Source organism: Prionailurus viverrinus, chromosome B1, assembly GCF_022837055.1.
Source record: "Prionailurus viverrinus isolate Anna chromosome B1, UM_Priviv_1.0, whole genome shotgun sequence".
Taxonomy (NCBI): domain Eukaryota; kingdom Metazoa; phylum Chordata; class Mammalia; order Carnivora; family Felidae; genus Prionailurus; species Prionailurus viverrinus.
Window position 1 is genome coordinate 131,983,441 of NC_062564.1, and position 24,992 is coordinate 132,008,432.

The following is a 24,992-nucleotide window of genomic DNA, read 5'->3' on the forward strand; positions in this document are numbered from 1 at the left end:
AGGCTCATCTTCCAAGCGAAAATGGGATTAGTAGGTAAAGAGCTAGCAGATCTTAAGTGTAACCATTTTATTGACCCAGAGGGAGGTCACAACTTCTAACTACATTTGATAGCTGACTTTCAAAGGAGTTGTTCATACTGAAGTTTGTAAAAATGGTTTAAAGAAAGTGTTTGCAGGGTGCCTGGGTGGCTCAGTCGGTTGAGCGTTCGACTTTGGCTCAGGTCATGATCTCACGGTTGACAAGTTGGAGCCCTGCATCGGGCTCTGTGCTGACAGCTCAGAGCCTGGAGCCTGCTTCAGATCCTCTGTCTCCCTCTCTCTCTGCCCTTCCCCCATTCATGCTCTGTCTCTCACTGTCTCAAAAATAAATATAAAACATTAAAAAATTTTTTTAAAAAAAGAGTTTCATTTCATTATAATGTGGGTGCCCACACAGAGGATTCAGTACACAAAATGTTCTTTAGTTTTTAGTAGTTAATGAAAGGAAGACTATCCTTACCCTTGAGATAATGTAGATGTAACCTCTTCTCTAAGTATATTGGCTCTTTAAAAATAATAATAATGTGGACTTCTTTCTACTCTGTATAAAAGAAACCTGAACTTTTAATTTATTTATTTTTTATTTTTTTTTAACATGTATTCATTTTTGAAAGACAGAGAGAGACAGAGTGAGAATGGGGGAGGAGCAGTGAGAGAGGGAGACACAGAATTCCAAGCAGGCTCCAGGCTCCAAACTGTCAGCACAGAGCCCAATGCAGGGCTTGAACGCACAGACCACAAGATAATGACTTGAGCTGACATCTGCTGCTTAACTGACTGAGCCACCCAGGTGCCCCACTTTTAATTTCTTATTAAGAACCAAACAAGCAAGTGGAATTCTTTTGAGTTCTGTATTGTGGTACAATTACACTTTCTCTTAGTAGCTTTCTTGTAGTGAATCTTGGCTCACAATTTGTTTTAAGAGAGGTAATGATTTCAGCTGAAGTTTCACCAATAACCTTGCTTAGCTACATGACTGGAGTGTGAAAAGGCAGGAGCATTTCTAGCAGTCCAGATATCAAATGTGGGTGTCACCTTGGTAGCACAAATCTCAAGGCATCGCTAAGACCCCAAGAGGAAAATCCTTCTCTGTGGGGAGCATTCACCATTGTCAGAGCAGATGTAATTAGGAATGCTAAGAGTATTTAGTCCCAGAGATTTTGGCTTGCCTGAACAAAACACGTGTTAGCTTTTGTTGGTTCCACATTTTGCCAATTTTCTCACTTTGTTACAGCTATTTTAATCTGTTCACTTTTCAAATGCTATGCCTGCCTCTGCCACCACAAGTGAAGAAAAAAAATACAATTCTCTTAAACGCTGATAGATCCAAGAACTGATGCACAGTTTAGACATTGACTGCCCAAGAGGTATAATTTTGAAGATAGTGGCAAAACCTCTCCCAAAGCCCAACTTAGATCACTGCCATATTGTTTGAAATTATACCCATTTAAGGCTTCATTGGATGGAAGAATTCAAACAGATCTTGTAGTGTATGTCTGTCTTTCAGAAAGGAAATTGTGTGAACCTTTAATGTTCAATGACAAAACCTGTTCCAAGAAAGGTCAACATTTTTGTTTCAGATAAGCTGTTTATTTCCATGTTTGGAAAGAACTGAGCCAAAAAACAGAATGGAAAATGGAATGAATCCCTAGTCCTTCTTGTGATTTGGGTTTATTCCAAGTATTTTCTTATATTGCAAAACATCAGACATAGTAATATTCAAGTATGATCACATAAACACAGCATTCAGCAAAAATATTAGAAAATTATATGCCGTTACAAAGAACCTTAATCTACTTCTTCAGTTCATTAATGAAGACCTGTGAAATCTTTTAAATTCCTTTTATATGAATGTGACATAGAAATATAGGAATAGCAGTGTTTATTACCCAGTGCTACCTCTCCTTGGATATCTGTAGGCAAACACAGAACTTACAATTAGATTTACTTGCCAGTAAATTTATTCTATATATACCGGCCCAAAGACTGTGTGCCCTCAGTGCGCCTATATGTGTGTATGTTCACATGTTCCTATGTGTACATTTTCATGCCTGTGGAAAATTCTGCATCGAGAGTGGTATATATATCTACATTTCGTTATTTACTGAGTTACGCTGATAACTCTAGATGATCTATCAGAAGTAACTTTGGCTACTTCACAATCACACTTCACATCTTCTCTGTCATCCATCTGTGAAAAACCCAAAATGACTTAACGTCAACCTTGAGAAAAATTAAGAAATCATGTCATGATTAAACCAAGGATTTAAAATCTAGTTGGCATGCTCTGTTCAAACCTTTTTTTTTTCTTTTTTCCTATTTAATTCACATGGGATTCTTCCCCTTAATGTGAAGTACTGTCTATGTATCTGCTGCTCAGCATAAAATAATTTGTTCTCTTACTCTGGGAATATGAGACTATGAGCAGTAAAGGAAGCCTGGATGAATGCTGGTTTGAATGTAAGCTCTGCCTCTATCAGCCATGGGAGCTTGGCCAATAACTTCTCTGTGTTTCAGTTTCCCTATCTCCAAAATGTGGAAAATAATATCTACCTCATAGTGTCGTATAAAGATGAAACAACAGAATATATGCATCTTGCTTAGCATAGTACCTGGGACACACTGGGAGGCAATATTAGCGTGGAGTGGCTAAGGGTACTCCCTTGGGAGCCAGACTCTGCCACTCCTAGCTCAGTGATTCAGGGCAAGTTACCTGATACTCTGTGCCACACTTTCCTCATCTGTAGTAGTGTGGATATGATAATAACACCCAACATGCTGGTTGGATTAAACAAGACACTTAAAATAATTTTATAATAGTAGCTGTTAATACCATATCAATGGTTAATATTAATATATGTTACAAAAAGTGCAATTTTATTTTTATGAGGAAAAAGTATTTTTTTTTTAATTTTTTGTTTAACATTTATTTAGTATTGAGAGACAGACAGAGCATAAACATGGCAGGGGCTGAGAGAGGGGGAGACACAGAATCTGAAGCAAGCTCCAGGCTCTGAGCTGTCAGCTGACAGAGCCAGACATGGGGCTCCGACTCACGAACTGAGAGATCATGACCTGAGCTGAAGTCAGTCGATTAACCGACTGAGCTACCCAGGCCCCCCGGAAAAAGTATTTTATTTTTTTATTATTTTTTAAATTTTTTTAATGCTTATTTTTGAGAGAGAGAGAGACAGAGTGCAAGCAGGGGAGGGCCAGAGAGAGAGAGAGAGAGAGAGACACAGACTCCGAAGCAGGCTCCAGGCTCCGAGCTTTCAGCACAGAGCCCGACGCGGGGCTCAAACTCACAAACTGTGAGATCAAGACCTGAGCCGAAGTCAGACGCCCAACTGACTGAGCCACCCAGGCGCCCCACCAGAAAAAGTATTTTAAAAAAATAGAAGCAAAAAAGCAAAATATCCGTTGGAAATGGCATACGCTCCACGACTTTCACCTCACCGCCAGCCTTGCCTTCACAGATGGGGGACTGACCAAAGTTTAACCACCGTGGGAGAAAACAAGGGCTGCTGTGTGGCAGGCCCTGCTTCTCTCCCTGGTAGCTGCCTCCTAGAGATGCCTCTTTCAGAGCTTCTTCGAAGAAACAATAATGCAGACAAAAGGACTAGATTAGTTCTGCCCTGTGGGAAGGAGGGTCTTTCCTGCGTCTCAGTTTTCATCTTCGTTGTGGACCCATGTCAGCCTTTGCAGATCATTTTTAATCCAGTTCCAGGCTCGTCCTTTCTCCTGGTCTATGCCCCAAATTCCCCCAACCCAAGGCTGGCAGCCAGAATGCCTCACCTTGTAGTTGTTGCTCAGCCAAAGGTTTTCTGCCAAAATGAAAAACAACTAACTGCTACAGCCAGTGAGAATGTTCCTGACCAAGTAACACCCTGCAGTCCGACAACGGAGGTCAGGCAATTCAGATTTGGAAACTAAAGTTGCAACATGAGTACAAGTGAGTAATTTACACACAAAGGCAGGAGTCCCATTTGTAGACAAAAATAAAAAATTATATAATGAAACAATTGTCTGTAATGGAAGAATTAATTTGAGATTTTAATTCAGAAAAACCAGTTTTCTATGTACCATGTGATCAACATATGCACAGAAAATCTCCAGAAGGACATGCATATATCAACATGGTAACAGTAACTGTCTCTGGGTAGTAAAGTCATAAACTATTTCCTCTAAATCTCTGTTTCTATATCTGTGAAAATGTGTGATTCTTTTATAACATAACATTAAAATTAAATTAGTATTAGAGATAGCCAGCCTCGAAGATGGTCCCCAATGATCCCCACCTCCTGGTATTGACACCCTTTTGTTATTCCTTCCTACATTGTGCCATTGTTGGTCTGTGTGACCAATAGGATATGACAGAGGTGACGGTACATCACTCTCAAGATGAGGTTATAACAGATGCTGGCTTCTGTCTTGGGTTTTCTCTGCCCCCCTCCCCCCACCATCACTTGCTCTGAGGAAAGCCATTGCCATGTCATAAATACATGACCTACTTGGCAAGGAATGCCAACCTCCAGCTAACAGCCAGTAAGGAACTGAGGCCTGTTAACAACCCATGAATAAGCTTAGAAGTGGATCTTCCAGCCTCAGCAGAGCCAAGAGACATCTGCTGCTCCTATGGAAAGTTCCATACAACTATGGAAAGCTGTAATCTCACAAGAGACCCTGAACCAGAACCAGCCACGTTCTTCACGCTCTCAGATTCTTGAGCCTCAGAAACTAGGTGATAATGAATATTTGTTATTTTAAGCAGTTATATTTAGGGGTAATTTATTACTCAGACACAGTTAACTATTTTTTTCTATAATATTGAAGATAAAGACAAATAAACTGATGGAAAAAATGTATTTTTTCTTTAAGGTGGCTTGCACACTTTTCCAAGGAGGGGACAGGGGGTTTAAGCATTATTAACCTTTATCCATAAAGACTTCCAAAGCGAAATATCTGATTGATATGAGGACTTCAGAACTCCTTCTTCAATTTTGTTCAGATCTGTGAAGAGGGAATATTTCCTAGCACACATTATATCTGGACTGATAGGAAACCTGAGGTAAAGTGAATCTAAGTGTGGGAAAGAACCCTTAAGGCTAAAGTAATTTTGTACCAACTTGGGAATTTTATAAAAATAGCCTATGGCTATAATTTTATTAAAAACTAGACTAAAGGAGCAAATCCAAATGGAAAGCATTGAGTTATTACTTTCCTGCTCTGACAGCACAAAGATATCATTCTAGATCTGGAAGGGCCCTGGGGCTCTCTGCTCACTAAATTGTACCTATGAAGAGGCTGACTGAACATGGCGCTTTATGCAATACTGACACTTTACCAAAACTTGTCTGGAAGGTGAAGGCTTTGTGTTTTTGTTTTTGTTTTTTAAATGATTCTTATTCCTTGAGGAAATAATAGAAATAATCTGCCAGGTCTTTTTATGTCTCTATCCTGGATACCTTTCCAAATAGGCCCCAGCTTCCTTTTAAAGCATACAACAGATGAGATGATTTGTGTCTTTCAATTTGTTCTTACTCATTTGGCTATTTCTAGCTCCTCATCTCTTGGGAAATGTAAAAAAAAAAAAAAAAAAGAAAGAAAAAAAAAAAAAGAACAGAAATTGAGAATGACCAAATCTTTTCATTCTATATGAATGACCATGCACAGATGTAACCAGGATGTCTGGAAGCTATTCTTGTCAGATGGTTGTATAAGTACATAAACACCCTCACAGTCACTCAGGTAGCAGCATCAGAGCCACAGTGGGCGCCCTGTCAAAATTTCACCTGTCAAGGCATTGCCTTCTTGAATTTTCCTCTTGAATGCTTAATCAAAAATTCTTTTTATTCTTTTTTCCCCAATTGCTTCATCAGTATATATATTTTTAACTTTTTAAATGTTTAATTTATTTTTGAGGGGGGGAGGGGCAGAGAGAGACACACACAGAATCCCAAGTAGGCTCCAGGTTCTGAGCTGTCAGCACAGAGCCCTAAGGGGGGCTCAAACTCGACAACCGCGAGATCATGACCTGAGATGAAGTCAGACGCTCAACTGACTGAGCCACCCAGGCACCCCATCCATCATCAGTACATTTCTTACACCCTTCTTTTATTCTGCCTTTTACTAATGGTGTTTGTATATTTGTCTTTATTACACACAGATGGACTAGCAGTAATTGTTCTAGACACTGGCAATACAATGATAAGGGATGCATGGTTCCTCAGCCAGAGCTAAGAGGACTCAACAGGGATCATCACAATCCTCAAGAAAAACCCTTCTCTTTCCCTATCCCATTTTAAAATACTGCCTGTGTCACCCCATAACAGCCAAAGAGATCAGTATCTAGAAGGAGACTATAACTAGAACCTATTATTCTTCAACATTATCTTTCCTTGCAAAAAAAAAAAATCACACAGACTACCCTCATATTTACAACCTTCCTCCTTAGACACGGGAACTCCTAGTCTTCCAGCCTTTCCTTCCGCATTGCCCCTTAGCCATCCAACCTCTCAGCAGGCTGCCCTTCACCTGCACTGTGTCTTCTAAGATGACATCCACAAAAGAGCTTGCATCATCAAGTTCTTTGAATGTCCCTGTAGCCTTCTGTGTCTTTGAAACCAGGCTATGCCTCAAGGACACTACCTTCCCTGCAGGCCTTGGATGTGGAGCATTTTGGTTCTCCCTCTTCCCACATCACACTAGGCCTAAGTAGGGTTGGCAGCGTCTTTGCTTCCCATCATGGCTTCCAGATCAATGTTCTTGCCATAAAAAGAAAAAGAAAAAAAAAAAACACCACATACTTGAAGTACATGTCATCATTATACCAACTTTCATTTCCACAGGTGTCTACTACTCTCTGCCTGCTCACTCCCTTTTCATTGACGATTTTAGCACTTGGCTTCAAGTGCTTATTCCTACAGAATTCCTGTCATTGCTCCTGGTAGTTTAACATCTATGTAGATGTTTCGTCTGCACTTCTAGCTCTTCAAATCCTCAATTCTTTTCATCTCTTATACCCAATGTCTTATGCTTCACTCTCAGCCACTTATGTCCATGGTTTATATCCTTAACCAGAGGGCTGGCCTATGGCCTACAGCCATGTCTAGCCCACTAGCTGTTTTTGTCCAGCCTGCAAACTAAGGATGGATTTTATATTTGTAAGTGGAACACACCCATGTTCGCTTTTTTTTTTATTGTCTGTGACTGTTTTCCTATTACAATGGCAGAGTGAGTCGTTGAGACAGAGACCCCACAGCCTGCAAAGCTGAAAATGTTTATCATCCGGCCCTTTGCTTAAGGTTTGCTGACCCTTGCCCTACACTTTCGTATTACTAATAACTGCAACACCTTCAAAATCTCATTTTCAAAAGTCCCCCTCTTTGACAGCTCCCTCAGCTCTTTCAGGTTTGCTTGAACAATCTTTAACCACCCAACCTACTGATGCTGTCATCACTTTTTCTCCACCTCACTTCTCTCATTTCTCGGATTGGATTCCAAATCATCAGCACACTTTCTCCCCTGCACATAGCCTCAGCTTCCATGTCCCTTTTTCTATCATTCCAGCTTCTTATGACTGTAACCAAATCGTTGGTTAAGTTCAACTATCTGCCTATTCTGTGCCTGCCCCCGAGCAGGTGAATGTGGCTGCAGCCATAGCAGCAGCAATGGGGCCTTGATAAACATACATCGGATATCCCCAGTGGCCATCCAGTCCCCTCTGTACTCCAGAGGAGTATCATGAAAATAGGCGTCCTTGACACTCCAGTCAAATACCCATGAGGGATTATTCAGAGCTCTCATATATTAATGGGTGATGCATCACCATGTTAGTCTTGCTTTCCCTTCAACTCTGTTTTATCATGGATTTACCTTGACCTCATCTTTTACAGCTCCAAAGACTTTTTGGTTCCAGCTTGCCTGCAGCTATGTTTTCACGTATGTTTTTTGTGCATATTTACTCCATATCCTTTCGACAGCATCTTCAGTTTACTTCCAAGTGGATAGTGACCAAAATAATGATTCAAATGTATATCTGGAAATTTCCAGGATATTTGAAAAGGATATTGAAAAAGGTGCCGCCTATTTAAATTGTGAAGGAAACAGGATTATAGAAATTGTGGCATATTTAAATTTGGAGGATGAATATATTTCAATGGTATCACTGTAGCTTGGTGTGTGTTTATGTAAACTGATTTGGAGGTAATATCAGAAGCCCAAATTTGAGTCCTACATTAAATGCACTTCCTGGACCTTTATGGTAAAACTGGCTGTGTACCTGGAAGACATTTAACATTTCAGTTTTCTCCTATGTGCAGTGAGAGCATTTGCTTAGCTACTTCTAAGGGCCCTTCCTATGTTAAAATTCTATTATTCTGAGATCTACTCCTATTCTTCTCATATTCCATTGAAGTAAAAGCCTTTGGTCCGTTAGCCAACTTCATCTCTTATTGAACAAGAGTGGTCCTGTGTTCTCAAGTCTGATCTAAATAGCTCTTAAAGAGAAATCAAAAAATTTTTTGAGACTCTTGAGTCCTGATTGACTGAGACCTTTACATCCTAACAATAGCTATTTGATATAGTCACTGGATAAAGCAATGGCTCTTCCATTGATGTGTCCAAGTGTCTGCGAGTTCAGCCAACCAAAAAATCCATTTGGTTGAGTAGTCTTAGTACTGAACAAGGTTTCATCCCAAAGGAATACATCTTATTGTAAGTTAAGAGAAAATGTTGGGTAATCTTTAAAAAAAATCTTTGTGGATCCAAATGCTTCAGCTGATAACTTGGCAGGGGGCGGGGAAGTAGTTTAAATAGATCTATGTTTTTTAAAAGTGAATTCTATAAGATCTCAAACAAAAGCAGCAGTTTGAGGGAATAAGCTACACGTCAATGGTGCAGTAAAAATAAATGCTGATATTAGTTCTGTATTTCACAAGAATCCTCATAGTCAAAGAAATGGAAATATACATTTTAAGTGAACTTACCTGTACTTAGGCAAAACTTTTTATCTTAATAGCTATGAAAGCATAAGATAAAATCAAGTCATGATTCTGAACTATTAGTCAAATGCCTTAGGAAAAGTTGAAACTTTATGGCAAAGGGAGTTCTATGTTTCAGGCAGGAAATGTATAAATGAGGCCAAAAAAATCCCAAACAGAATTTTTAAATATCTATATGATGAAGAGTTATATTTACAAGGCTTTTGATGTTTTCAAAGTGTCTGAATATCACTTTTTAATGGTTAGTTGATATTATTAGCATCTAGCCCTGTGTCTTGCTCCAAAAGTCCAAAAGGTATATTGAGAAGATCATGAAAATTTAAACTATCCTTAATGAGTTATATAAGATGAGTTTCTACTTTTTTTTTTTTTTTTGGTCACACTAACTCTTTTTTATTCTTAAACATCTCTCCTCTGAAATTTTTCTAATCCTATTTCCCCTGGCAGGTTAATCACTAGCATTCTGTTTTTATTTTAAACAGAAAACTGGTATACTTTGACATTCATGTTTTAATTATTTGCATATCTGTCTCCTTCACAATGCTCTTTTGTTCATTTCTGTGTCCCTAATACCAAGCATGGAGCCTGGCATACATAAGAACCTAATAAATCATCTTGAACTAGTGAGAAAACTGAGGCCCAGAAAGAGGCTGTTTCCACAGATCATACACCTAGTTAATGACAGTGCTTTTGCTAGAATTCCATGACCTTCACATGATAATCTTTACATGATTCATAAATATTTAAGAATTTGATGAACCAACAGGTTAATAAGGCAATGATTCCTAGGAACTTCCCATTGCACTGTTCTGATAAAAAAATCAATAGAGCATGTCTCATTTTTTTTTTCTAACCAGTCTTCTGACTACTTGGTTTTAATGATGAAATAAGATTAAGATACACAACAACAGGGGTGCCTGGGTGACTCAGTCATTTAAGCGTCCGACTTCTGATTTCAGACCATCATGATCCAATTATCATGATCATCCAATGATGGGACATGATCATGATCAGGTCATGATTTCATGGTCGTGAGATCGAGCCCCACATCAGGCTCTGTCGTGGGCATGGACCCTGTTTGGGATCCTTCCTCTCTCTCTGCACCCCCTCTCAAAGTAAATAAACTTTAAAAAAAAAAAAAAAATATATATATATATATATACACACAACATCAAAGGGACCAGATATTTCACATACATTTATTATTTTGGTTTCATAGATACAAAATCTATATCAATCATATAAACTAATTTTAATCTGTTAATAAATATCTGTTAGAGGGGCACTTGGATGACTCAGTCTATTAAGCATCCGACCTTGGCTCAGGTCATGATCTTGTGGTTTGCGAGTTTGAGCCCCACATCGGGCTCTGTGCTGACAGCTCAGAGCCTAGAGTCTGCTTCAGATTCTGTGTCTCCTTCTCTCTCTGCCCTTCCCCTGCTGAGGCTCTGTCTCTCCCTCTCTCTGTCTCTCAAAAATAAACATTTAAAAATTTTTTTTAATCTGTTGGATCACTAATAATTTAAGCCAATGATCTGAGAGACAACTTTCTTACCAAGTTGAATATGTATCCTAGCAACACAGTTATCTAAGAGTGTTTGTTTGAAAATTAATCTTGGACATGGGTCAGTCAATGTGTCACAGATGTTTAGGGAAAATTGAATGGTTTTTTCTCTTGTTTTGAAAGCACAGGGGTAAACTTTTTATTGACTTGGACAATGCAGAACTTCCCATTTTACCTCAAGAATCATAGTATGCTTTGGATATATCATTTCTCCAAAGCAAAATAAGAAACCTCTGCCCTTAGATAAACACAAGTCTTATTTTCTCATGTCAACCAGATATCTGTACTTATATCACCTTACCAAAGAGGCTTTTTCTGATATGTTTGAAAACAAGACCCCATACAATTTATTTCTGGGCCGCAGGGGTGGTGCAATATTTGCAAATAAGTCAATGTGATACATCACATCAATAAGAGATTATTTCAATAGATGCAGAAAAAGCATTTGACAAAGTACAACATTCATTCTTGATAAAAATCCTCAACAAAGTAGGCTTTAGAGGAACATTACTCAATATCATAAAGGCCATATATGAAAAACCCATAGCTAACTTCATAGTCAATGGGAAAAAAAAACTGAGAACTTTTCCCCTAAGGTCAGGAAAAAGACAGGGATATCCACTCTCACCCCTTGTATGCAACATAGTACTAGAATTCCTAGCTACAGCAATCAGACAACAACAACAACAACAGGCATCCAAGTTGGTATGGAAGAAGTAAGACTTTCACTATTTGCAGATGACATGATACTGTACTACATAGAGAAAACCTGAAAGTCTCAACCAAAAAACTGCTAGAACTGATAAACTAATTCAGCAAATTTTCAGGATACATAATCAGTGTACAGAAATTTGTTGCATTTCTATAAACCAATAATGAAGCAACAGAAAGAAAAATTAAGAAAACAATCCTATTTATAATTGTACCAAAAATGATAAGATACCTAGGAATAAGCCTAACCAAAGAGGTGAAAGACCTGTACTCTGAAAACTATAAGACACTGATGAAATAAACTGAAGACGACACAAATGGAAAGATATCCCATGCTCATGCACTAGAAGAACCAATATTGTTCAAATGTCTATATTACCACAAGCAATCTATACAGTTAATGCAATCCCTATCAAAATACCAACAGCATTTTTCAAAGAATTAGAACAAATAATCCTAAAAATTCTATGGAAACCACAGAAAACCCCAAATGGCCAAGGCAATCTTGGGAAAAGAAAAAAAAAAAGTCAAGCTGGAGGCATCACAATTCCTGACTTCAAATTATGTTACAGAGCTGTAGTAATCAAAACAATATCATACTGGCACAAAAATAGGCACATAGATCAATAGAACAGAGTAGAAAACCCAGAAACAAACCCACAATTATTTGGTCAATTAATCTTCGACAGAGGTAAGTATATCCAGTGGGATAAAGACAGTCTTTTCAACAAATGGTGGAGAAAAATGGACAGCAACATGTAAAAGAATGAAACTGGACCATTTTCTTACACCAAACACAAAAATAAATTCAAAATGGATCAAAGACCTAAATGTGAGATCAGAAACCATAAAAATCCTAGAAGAGAACGTAGGCAGTAACTTCTCTGACATTGGCTGTAACAATTTTTTTTCTAAGCAGGTCTCCTGAGGCAAAGGAAAGAAAAACAAAAATGAACTATTGGGATTACATCAAAATAAAAAGCTTCTGCACAGCAAAGGAAACAATCAACAAAACTCAAAGGCAACCTACTCAATGCAAGAAGATATTTGCAAATGACATATCTGATAAAGGGTTAAGATCCAAAATATGTAAAGAATTTATACAACTCAACATCCAAAAATCAAATAATCCAATTTAAAAATGGGCAGAGGACATGAACAGACATTTCTCCAAAGACATCCAGATGGCCCACAGGCACATGAAAAGATGCTCATCATGACTCACCATCAGGGAAATGCAAATCAAAACTACAATGAGATGTCACCTTATACTTGTCAGAATGGCTAAAATCAACAACACAAACCAAAACAGATGTTAGAGGGGATGTGGAGAAAAAGGAACACTTGTGCACTGTTCATGGGAAGGCAAACTGGTGTAGTCACTATAGAAAACAGTATGGAGCTTCCTCAAAAAGTTAAAAATAAAACTACCCTATGATCTAACAATCACACTACTGGTTATTTAAACAAAGAACACTAATTCAAAGGGATACAACATGTATTTTTATAGCACTGTTATTTAACCATAGCCAAGATATGGAAGCAGCCCAAGTGTCCACTTATGGATAAATGGATAAAAAAGCAGTGGTTGTGTATACATACACACACACACACACACACACACACACACACACACACCAAAAAATATTATTTAACCATAAAAAAGGAATGAAATCTTGCCATTTGCAATACATGGATGAAGCTAGAGAGCATAATGCTAAGTGAAATAAGTCAGTCAGAGAAAGACAAATATCATATGATTTCACTCATATGTGGAATTTAAGAAACGAAACAAATGAGCAAAGGGAAAAAAGAGAAAAACCAAGAAACACACTCTTAACTATATAGAGAACAGACTGATAATTACCAGAAGGGAGAGATGGGTGAAATAGGTGATGGGGATGAAGGAGTACACTTGTGGAGATGAGCACTGAAAGATGTATGAAGTGTTGAATCACTAAATTGTACACCTAAAACTAATATAACACTGTGTATTCACTAGCTGTAATTAAAATAAAAACTTACATGATTTGTTTTGTTTTTTGTTTTTTTGAGAAAGAGAGAGAGTGAGTGGCAGAGGGGCAGAGAGAGAAGGGGATAGAAAATCCTAAGCGGACTCTTCTTTGACAGCAGTAAGCCCGATGCAGGCTTGAACTCACACTGTGAGATCATGACCTGCACTGAAGTCGGACACTCAACCAACTGAGCCACCCAAGTGGCTCTAAAATAAAAACTTAAAAAAGAAGAATAAATGGAATGATTTAGAATAAAATAACTAAATTAAATAGGACCCCATTCTGGTTTTCTTCCTTTGTCCCCAACCCTGCTTTTCCTGTACCTATTATCACCTGATATAGTGTATGCTTACTTTCTCCATTTCTTGTTACTGCATATGTACTATGTATATATAATGTGTATGGGCCATACACATTTCACACATTTAATACTTTTTTAGTAACAAGTGATCAATATCATAGATACATCAGAAATCCTACTTTGAGTAAAATTTAAGATTTTAAGATTTAAGATTTAATAAGGCTAAAGATTTAAGATTTAATAAGGATATTGTAGGCCATATGGTATGATTTATTTCATGAGATCAATGACAATAGGTAATTAATTACACACTTCATGCTCAAGGCACTGAGTGAAATAAATACATGCATAAACTCATGATACTTATAGCAATTCTAGAAAGTGGATCTTACTATATTTTATTGATTTAAAGATATACTTTTTTCACATTTCTGCTTTTATTATCTATATGCTATCAAAATTTAAATCAGAATAACTATCACTTCAAACATTTTAGAAGTTATGTGAGTTTGGAAAATATAAGAAGGAAAGGAATTGAAGAGAATATCTTTGTTTAAATAAAATAATAAATTACCATGTTTACCACTGTGTAACTTTTAACAAAAATCTCAAAAATGAAAAAATAAATTTGCCAATAACATAGTTTGTAGCACAGAGACCGATGTGGGGCTTGACCCCACAAACTGCGGGATCATGACCTGAGCTGAAATCAAAAGTCAAATGTTCAACCAACTGAGCCACACAGGCGTCCCTTCATAGTTTGTAGTTTTTTCTCTGTCTTTTCAGGAAAAAAAGTGTTCATGATTCTCCAAAAAGAAAAACCACATTCCACACCACCTGCATCATGTATAATATGTGAAACATTATTTGTCCAGTGCTCATGTGAGACTCAGCTGTGCAGAGTGACTCGAACAACTAGATCATGGATCCCGAGTGTATCATCCAAGGCGAGAAGGTCAAAACTATGGACATAGACATGGATAATTTCTAAGCAGGAGTCAAAAGTTAAATTTCTGAAATCCAAAGCGAGTAAGGGTAAAAGACAGGGAGTTGCTGTCCAAATAGCTACACAAGGCAGAGAACATGGTTAGAATCAAAGATGGAGTTCAGTGTGGGGAGGGCCAGAATGGGCAAGGGGTCAAAGCAGAATCTGCCAATATACATGGTGGCCTGAATTCAGGGTTTAAATCAAACTAAAAACAGAAGAAATTAGTCGTAACTGGAGAGGAGTTTAAATTTGGGCAATAGAGCAAAAGCACTAAGCATGAGTAATTTTTAATTGTAGGACACAGCTGTGTGCCCCACAACTTCTGTTCTTTGGAACAGATATGCCTTTGAGATACAGTCCACTGTACGGGGAGGCGATATTGGTGATTTCACTTGGGTGGGTCCTCCTGGAGCACTAATAATTCTAAGAGCCAATATCTGCCTAATTAAACAGATAAAATTCAAGATCCACTGAGACACACTTATGGATATTGAGCATAATCTTTGGTGCATATTTTTTTATAAAGAAATAGTCATGTTAACACATGTTAGCACAATGCACCCAAATGACAGACTACCATGTGCCCCATAATCCAAGGGGATGACATTCTGTCAAGGCTTTTCTCATAACAGCCCTGCATTTATGACACAGCACTAGAGGAAGGCCATTTGCAGCTACAACCCCCATTGCTTTGTAGGCTAGTCATTCAATTTCCAAATAGAGCTGCCTCAAAAAAAAAAAAAAAGCCAATTTGTAAGGTTTAAGTGATAAGATTAAAATGATACACCTAGACTTATTAATTCATGAATATGAGCACTGTCTTCTAACACAAAAGTATCTTAATGGACCTAATCTACACTGGGCAACCCCTATCAGACACTTATATTGAGCATGAATAAATGTTTATGAAAAACTGCTCAAAGTTTTTATGTGTTTTGTATTTTTTTAAAAAAGAGAATTTAATGATCAACAATGATGATTGATGCAGAAAATTCAGCCTCCAACATGAATATTTTAGCCTGACATATCTCTATTCACTAGATAGATATGGCTTATCTGCACTACTTTAAGAGGACAACACTGAGCCAGAATGAAGATTGTTGCTGCAGCATTTGCAATGTTCACTATAGTTTTAAACTGTTGTTTGGGATATCACTAGTTACTGACTGTAGCTAACCTTTATTAAATGCTTAATATTCATCAGTGTTTTCTTTTTAAGTTTATTTATATGTTTTGAGAGAGAGAGAGAGAGAGAGAGAGAGAGAGAGAGAGAGAGCGCACACGTAATTGAGGGAGGGGCAGACAGAGGGGGAAAGAGAGAATCCCAAGCAGTTTCCATGCTATTAGCATGGAGCCTGATGCCAGGATTGAACCCATGAACCATGAGATTATGACCTCAGCCGAAACCGAAAGTGGGATGCTTAACCCACTGAGCCACCCAGGTGCCCCCACCAGTGTTTTTTTTTTTTTAAGAGATTGATGTATTTTGTCTTGTTTAACCCATACAACAACCTTCTGAAGTGGTATTATTTTTAATCATTTTACAGGTAAGGAAAAAAGGACTTATGGATGTTACATAAGTTACCCAAGGAGACACAATTACACAGGAACAACAGAAAAGTGCCTCTTTTAGGGAAAAGAGTATGGAGGGCTTGGGTAGTGGGTGGGAAGTGGAAGTTTGCTTACCATAGCATTTCTTACTGTAAATGAATAAATCAGAATTAATGGCGGTGTATCCATTTCCTCAAACTTGAATAACATAAGCCCACTTGGGAAAGATGGATCAGTCCCTAGTGCACATATCAAACTCCAAATATGATAAATTCACCAAATAAATGTATTTGTATCTATGTAACAGGGCTCTTCAACCCAGTGACCTCTGCTCTGTTTAACAGTAATTGTACAACTTTGCTGGGAGAAGAATCAATCCAGAGATGAGTTCTTTTAAAAACCAGTTGTTGGGGGAGGGGAAGGGGGCTCCTGGGTGGTTCAGTTGGTGAAGCATGTGACTTCAGCTCCACTCATGATCTTATGGTTCATGGGTTCGAGCTCCACATCTGGCTCTGTGCTGACAGCTTAGAGCCTAGAGCCTGCTTTGAATTTTGTGTCTCCCTCTCTCTCTGCCCTTCCCCTGCTTGTGCTCTCTCTCTGCCTCTCAAATAAATAAAAGCATTTAAAAAATAATTTAAAAAAAAGTTGTTTCTTGCTGCCAAGGCATACCTGCCATAATCTAATATTCCATACATCTTTTAAGAATTCAAAAGGAGGGGCGCCTGGGTGGCGCAGTCGGTTAAGCGTCCGACTTCAGCCAGGTCACGATCTCGCGGTCCGTGAGTTCGAGCCCCGCGTCAGGCTCTGGGCTGATGGCTCAGAGCCTGGAGCCTGTTTCCGATTCTGTGTCTCCCTCTCTCTCTGCCCCTCCCCCGTTCATGCTCTGTCTCTCTCTGTCCCAAAAATAAATAAATGTTGAAAAAAAAAATTTATTAAAAAAAAAAAAAGAATTCAAAAGCAAATAACTGTAAACAGAACTTAAATAATACAAAACAGAAAACGCTGTTAAATATATCTAATGTATGAAATAAAACTCTTCCTTTAGCTAATACTAGGCATACATTTATATATTGGTATATTGGTATATCAGTAGCTACTGAAACTTCAATAATTGTGCTCTTAAGAAAAGAACTATTACCTGGTGCCATGATCTTGGGTTCTGATACCATTCTCCAATAGAAAGAACCAGGGCTCTTCAGAGAAATGGCTGACTCTAGAGCTGGGGCCAGAAGCACCTTCGGGTGCCAGAAAGTAAGGCAGTGCTCAGAGAACAGAAGGATGGGGTCTGTCAAGGGAACCAAGGTGAAAGAGCTCCTAATGGCCAAAGCTGGAACAATTTAAGCAACAAAATAAATACCTGGTATTAGATGATAATCTAAAACATAAAATAGAGATCCCAAGTCTATACTGATATAAATAAATGATGTAATAAAGTAAGCAAATGAGGAAGAAGAGACAATTCTTTATTTTTTCTAAAGTTTATTTATTTATTTTGAGGGAGAGAGAGAAAATGGAGGAGGCCAGAGAGACAGGGAGAGAGAAAATTGTAAGCAGGCTCCATGCTGTCAACACAGAGCCTGATGCAGGGCTTGATCCCATGAACCATGAGCCGAAATTAAGAGGTGGACGCTTAATCCACTGAGCCACCCAGGTGCCCCAAGACCACCCTTTCTTACAGAAGAATCTCTTGTAATTTACATGGATTCTCACTTTTCCAGCAAGTGGAGCTCACATTGCCCCCCTGCCCCACCCCACATTTGAGTGTGGGCTACAAGAGTGACTTGCTTCCAAAGAAGAGAGAAACTACAGCAGAGACAAGGAGGAACTTCAAAGTAGGGAAAGCTGGCAAGCATTGCCTTGGCCAGGTAATTAAGATTAACACCATATTAATAAATGATGGTGAAGGCATGTAGCCTTGCTCTGATGTGATGAGAATTCAGCTCCCTCGTCTTTTTCCCAAAACCTATAACCCCAGGCTAATCATGACAAAGACATTAGACAAACCCACATCGAGGCAACACTCTACAAAATATTCTCCCCAAACTGCCACATTCGTAAAGAACTAGGAAAGATGGAGAACCTGAGGAGACTGACACGTGATGACTAAAGGTAATGCAGTGTCCTGCAGGGACATCCTGGAATAGATAGTGCATATTAGGGAAAAAAATTAGTGAAATCCATATAAGTCTGGAGTTCAGATAATAGTAATATACCAATGTTGTTTCCTTAGTGTGACAAAGGTACCATAGTAATATAGAACATTAACAATCAGAGAAATTGGTGAAAGGGTATATATACTAGAACTCTCTGTACTACCTTTGCAACTTCTCTGTAATCAAAAGGTATTCTAACATTAGAAGTTTATTTTTTTATTTTTTTATTACGTTTCTTTATTTTTGAGAGGCAGAGAAAGAGCACGAGTGGGGGACGGGCATAGGGAAAGGGAGACACCGAATCCAAAGCAGGCTCCAGGCTCTGAGCTGCCAGCACAGAGCCTGACGTGGGGCTCAAACCCATGAACAGCGAGATCATGACCTGAGCCAAAGCTGGACACTCAACTGACTGAGCCACCCAGGTGCCCCCAGAAGTTTATTTTTAAAAAGAGAACTATTGCTTTCTTCACACTGTGCCATTCTTAAAAGGTATACAATGAAAAATCTTGTATCGGATGCATTCTGACATTTCTAATTGTTCAAGGTGGTAAGTCACCTTGAAAAGACTGCATTCAGATTGAGCAACCTAACAATTCAATTATATGCCACAAACCATCTGCACTTGGGATGTTGTGAGACACAAGCTCTCTGGCCTCAATTATAATAGCAGGATCCTCTTTTGATCTGACTCCTTTGTTTGTAGTAAAGGCTAAAGCCTGGTAGTAAAAATAAATAAACAGTAAATGAAGAAAAACAAGATCAATAAAACAATCATGTCATTACAGGTACTCAGCTGAGTCTGGAAGAAAACGAACAAGGAATGTTTTGAGAAGTTGCCTCATAAGAAGAAGGATCCGGATGGGAAGTTATTTATTCATTAAATAACCTATTCAGTAAAAGTCTATTGCTCGCCTTTGATGAGCTAGCTAATCTAGAAACAGGGAGAAAGGACAGAGCTCCTGTGCTTCTCATGGAAGTCACAATCTGGGGAAAAGACTGACAAGGAAAGGGAAAATTTAAATGCACTGAGAAGTGCTAAAGCCTTTTCCCTCCAATGTTTGTACTTTATAAAATATGTTGGATGCTGTCTCAACATACCACCTCACTCTGCACCATCAGTGGTTACAAATTCAGGGGCCATTCCAGATTGGGAGCAAAAATAATTTTCAGATTAAAAGCTACCTCAAAAAAACTGTATCTTTTTTTTTTTTTTTAGAAAGCCATTACTTAATGGTAATTTCTCTGTCTCTTCCAAATATTCCCCTTGCTACCACCATCCAGTCTTTTGTTATTGAACCATTTCATGCCCACTTATGAATAAGTCACCATCGTGAACTACTAGTATAGGCTTATCCTTGAAAGGAGACTTCTGATTCCCAAAGATCTATAAATGCAACCTCTAAGTGTAGAATATGTTTTTACAAGTGCCATGCGGATTTCTTATCTCCTTTGCCTAGTAATCTGTGCAAAACATGTTACCTGATGACTCCTGACCTGACCAGTAAACCATGGCACCATTTGGGATTTCTTTTGTAATCAATTTTATTGAGGAATAAAATATGCTCGCCTTAAGTGCACATTTCAACAAGTTTTGACAAATGAATATAACCACCAATGATAAAGATATCATTGAGAAAGATATTAAATTTTCTCATCACTCCAAAATTTCCTTCATCCCCCACCCTCAGCTCAACCCAGCCCAATCATTGTCTTAATTCACATAGTCCCGGACACAGGTGCCAAGATAGGATTAGCCATGAAGGAGATTTAGGGGAAATAATGTGAAGGATATAGGAGAGAGGACTCAGGGTGTGGAGAGCCTGCAGAGCAATGCAGCTCTGACACCTGTAAAAGAAAAGTGGAATGCCGGAAGAGGGGGTAAAAAGAGATTCTTAGACTGTAAAGTGCAATTCCAAGAAAGCTTTGGCCAGCCAGAGGTGTCCTCAGGCAATCTCCCATTGGAGAAGGCCTGTGTCTCTTAGGAATGGACTGAATCCAGATCTCCTCTGTGCTCAGCCATTGACTGGGGATAGTATTTCATGTACGATGTGACACAGTTTGTTTATCTACTCACCTACTCCTATATCCTGTCACTTGATGCATTATTTCTAGTTTGGGGCTATTATAAATAAAGCTGCTATGAAAATTTCTGTATAATTGTGTAAACATATGCTTTCATTTTCTTCTAAATATTTATTTTATTTATTTTGAGAGAAAGAGGGAGAGAGAGAGAGAGAAAGAGCAGGGGAGGGGCAAGAGGGGAAAAGAGAGAATCCCAAGGAGGTTCCATGCTGTTAGCACAGAGCACATTGCGGGGCTCGAACTCACGACCATGAGATCATGACCTGAGCCAAAATTGAGTCAGACCCTTTACCAACCAAGTCACCCAGGTGCCCCATATACTTTCATTTCTGTTAGGTAAACACACAAGAATAGGATTGCTGGGTCATATGGTATGTGTAGTTTAACTTTAGAAAAACTGGCCAAACTTTTTTCCCAAGTATCTGAGTCATATATTTCACAAGATTTCCAGTTTCCAGTTGCCCACACCCTCTCCAACACATGGTATTGTCAGTCTTTTCCAGTGTAGCCCTTCTAGTGGGTGTGTAAAGATGTCTCATTGTGGTTTTCATTTGCCTTTCTCTGATGACCAGTGATGAGAAGCATCTGTTCATGGGTTTATTGGCCCCCCCCCCTAAGTTTCCCCAGAGTTTCATCCCATTAGAGCATCTGCTCAAAAATCATTTCAATCAGGTGCAGGTGTAAATGAGGTTACTGGGCGTAATCTATTAAGTATAGCTCCTGATGTGTCAGCGTTCCCTACTGAGGGAAGAATAGTAAAATAATCTAAAAAATATAATAACCTCAAGAAGGTTGGAAACCATGTAAGCCATTGTTTCAAAATATATATATATATATATACAAAATACTTTTATATGTATTTACATATGTCTATATAAATATACATATATATTTTTCCTTCATTTAACTTCATGTCACCAAGCTAACACACGTTGTCAGTTTATAATTGCATTCAGTGCTAAAAACAATTCCAATAACAGGGACTTAAAATACATATTCTTCTTACAAAACAGAAGTAAACATTTAACGACATTGGTTCAAGAATATTAGTGCTGAAGTACCTGAGATTTTTCTCACCTTTTCTTCAAGGTCCCAAGACGGATGCTCTGGCCTCAGCCATTCCATCCCATTTCCGGAAGGCAGAAAGAGGAAGTGAAGAGGAACAACAGTATGGCTCCCAGCTGGGGCAGCCCTTTAAGAGTTGTCCTGGAAACCCCACCCACTGACTTGTGATTGTATCTCATTAGCCATCTAATTGTAGAGAGGCTTGGAAATGTGAATTTAAACTGGGCATGTTATTGTGACCAAAAATAAACAAAGGTCTGTTACTCAGTAAGGACAGAGTGGAGACTAAGTAAGCAGCTGGGAACCTGCAGTCTTCTTCCCCTCACACTTGAGGGTCCTAAAAAAATTACCTCCGGGGTGCCTGGGTAGCTCAGTCGGTTGAGCATTGGATTTCAGCTCAGGTCATGATCTCACGGGTTCGTGCGTTTGAATCCCACAGGCTCTGTGCTGACAGCTCAGAGCCTGGAGCCTGCTTCGGATTCTGTGTCTCCCTCTCTCTCTGTCCCTCCCCCGCTCATACTCTGTCTCACTTTGTCCCTCAAAAATAAATAAACATAAAAAAATACCTTAAATTACTGTTCTCTATTTAATCACTTTTAATTCATGCTTAATACATCTAGCTTCTGTCATGTAACTTCTCTTTTTCTATATTTAATTTTTTCAGTCTATTGTATCCTTTCTGGAGTATTTATCTATAATTAAATCCCTTCTTTTAAAAATGTCTTCCTTGCTTTATAGAAAATTATGCTGATGACCCACCCATTGTCAGGCTACTCCTCAGCCTCCTATCTTAACTCTTTGCCCCTCTTCTCTTCTTATTTCTATACATTCTCACTGGCAATTATCATTCACACCTGTGGCATCAATTTTAACATAATCTGTCTCCCCCCACCGCCATTGGTTCTTCTTAGCCTCAGATTTGAATTACAAATCACCTACGAGATACCTCCTTGAACTGCCGACAATCTGCTAGATTCTTCTATCTGGATATCTTACAAGAAAATCAAATTCTAGATTTTCAAATTGAACTTGTCCCCTTTCCTTTCTTTCACCCCAAATCTCCCATAGCTTCTATCCCAGCCAATGTTACAGAATGAATAAAGATAAGGAGCAAAAGACACATCCAAAAAATTATAAATCCCCTATTATGACTCAGAATCAACATTAAAATATTTTTATGCCCCATCTCATTTAATTTTCACCATAACCCTGTAAGAAAGGTACTTTAGTGTATGCATTTTATAGTTGCAGAAACTGAGACTTAGAAAAGAATGATTAAAACCAGAGAGTTAATAAATGATATTCTTTCTTAGTCGAGTCCAAAATCATTACACTAGGCTGTTTCTCTCTCTTCCCACCCCCCCCCCCATTAAGATATTTAATATAACTTTCCTATGTATCTAACTGCCTAGGGAAAGTGACTCCTACCTCAACCTTCACAAAATTCAGCAAAGTGTACCTTATAAATAAGTTTAAATACTCATATCCCACAGCCATTGATTTTAATGCAGGATCTTAGCATTTCTTGTCCACACTAACACAGATACTTCTAAAAGTCTTCTTACCAGTGTTACCAGATTTTCCTTTCTTCATTCTCACAAAAAAAAGATACTTGCAAAATTGAATTCTGACCATGTCAGTACTTTGATCATATTCCTCCAGTGACATTTTATTATACATAAAATAAAGGCCAGGTCCTCAATCTGATAAATAGCCTGTCATAGCTGAGCCAATGTCTCCTTCTCCCCATCACCTCACATTTGTCCTATGCTTCAGCCATGAGGTAGTACTTGATGATTCACTATCTTTGCATATCCCTTCCCTTCAGTCTGTCTTGACAACTCCTTTTCCTTCTTTGGCATTTGGATCTCATATCATACTCTCTTGGAGACTTCTGGCTCTTCCACACAAATGTATTTCTCTCTCTGTATCTCTGTCTCTCTCTGTCTCTCATGAACCATGGTACTCTACTATATATCCCAATACCTAAACAAGAATGAGACAATCAACTCTGATCTGACCTCTCTGAGGTCAACAACTGTGTCTCTCTAAAAGTCTATGAATTTAGTGCCTGAAATAGTACCTGTTGCTAGAACCTCACAGTCAAGTATGAGACATGTTAAAAAATATGTAACAGAGTAAACTATGTCTTACCACAGGATGGACTCAAGATATCATATTAACATAGATGTTATTTATCTGTATCTTGTGTTATGCTGTTTCTTCTCCTTCCTCACAATAAGCAAAAAGAATGAAATAGGTTAACTTAGGTTTTGTAAGATGTTAGTGACATGAGAAAGAGACTAACTAGTATTACATCCTCTAAACAGCCAGTGAAAAGCAATGGATGTGTTTTACATGTACAGGACTTCCCTCTTTCCTCATTCTACAACACATGGTATACCTGCTCCTGACTCTCATAATATTAGTTCGCTTTGCCAAAGTAACAACAGCTCCAAGTTTCAATAAGTTATTACCACAAATGTTTCTTGCTCATAGATGTTAAATTTAACTACATCTCAACTCCAGGCAAGGCACTGCTCAGTTGGTCTTCTCATTCCAGGACCCAGGATAAAACAGTCACCATCTGAGACTTGTTAAAATAGCCCAAGAGCAAGCTGCTCCACATAATTGCGTCCCATGACTCTGCCACCTCTACTCACATGTACCTCAGCAAATCACATGGCCAAGGCTGCTGATGAGGCACTAAGAGTCAAATGGCAATGGCAATGAGATATAAGCCTCTTACAAGACAGGAAATGATTGCTAACAATAAGGCAACCTACCTCACTAAGTTATTTGTTTTTTAATTTTGTTTGTTTGTTTTTTGTAAACAGCACACAGCAGTGGAAAGAGGACTCATCAGAAGTCATGAGGCAAAAACATTTGTCTCTGCTCTTGTCCATCTCATTCAACTTCACTAAGATTCAGTTTCCTCATTGATAAAATGAAAGGATTGGGCTAGATTATCTGAAAGGTATCTTCTAGTCTGAATTATGTAACCAAATTATTTTATTTTATTTATCTTAATTTATTTATTGTAGGGAGAGAGCACACATATGAGTGACAGACAGGAGCCGAGGCAGAGGAGGAGAGAGAAAGAGACAGAGAGAGGGAGAGCGAGGGAGAGAGAATCTTAACCATGTTCCACGTTCACCACAGAGCCCAACACGGGTTTGATTCCACGACCCTGAGATCATGACCTGAGTTGAAATCAAGAATTGAATGCTCAACCGACTGAGTCACCCAGGTGTTTTATGTGACTAAATATTTTAGATGGAATGTAAAGCAAACATAAGAAGATTATGAAGAAACATTACTTCCCAGTAGGCCACTCAAGTTTTGTGTCACATTATCTCATTCTATCAAGTCACAATTTTTAAGGCCTGGTTCAAACACATTATATCACAGATGTAAATCCTTTTATACTTTATTGTGGGATTATTTTTTTTTCTGTCACACGTTAGAAGAACCACTTTGCTTATCTCCCATCTGACAAATATGTTAGCCATACGTGCTCA

At 38.5% G+C, this 24,992-nt stretch overlaps 1 long non-coding RNA gene across 2 annotated transcripts in view; it reads right to left on the reverse strand.

Annotated features, from left to right (window-relative positions):
- The window catches only part of LOC125164590 (uncharacterized), a 266,111-nt gene that overhangs the window by 240,936 nt on the left and 183 nt on the right, over window positions 1-24,992 (reverse strand). The window lies entirely within an intron of this gene.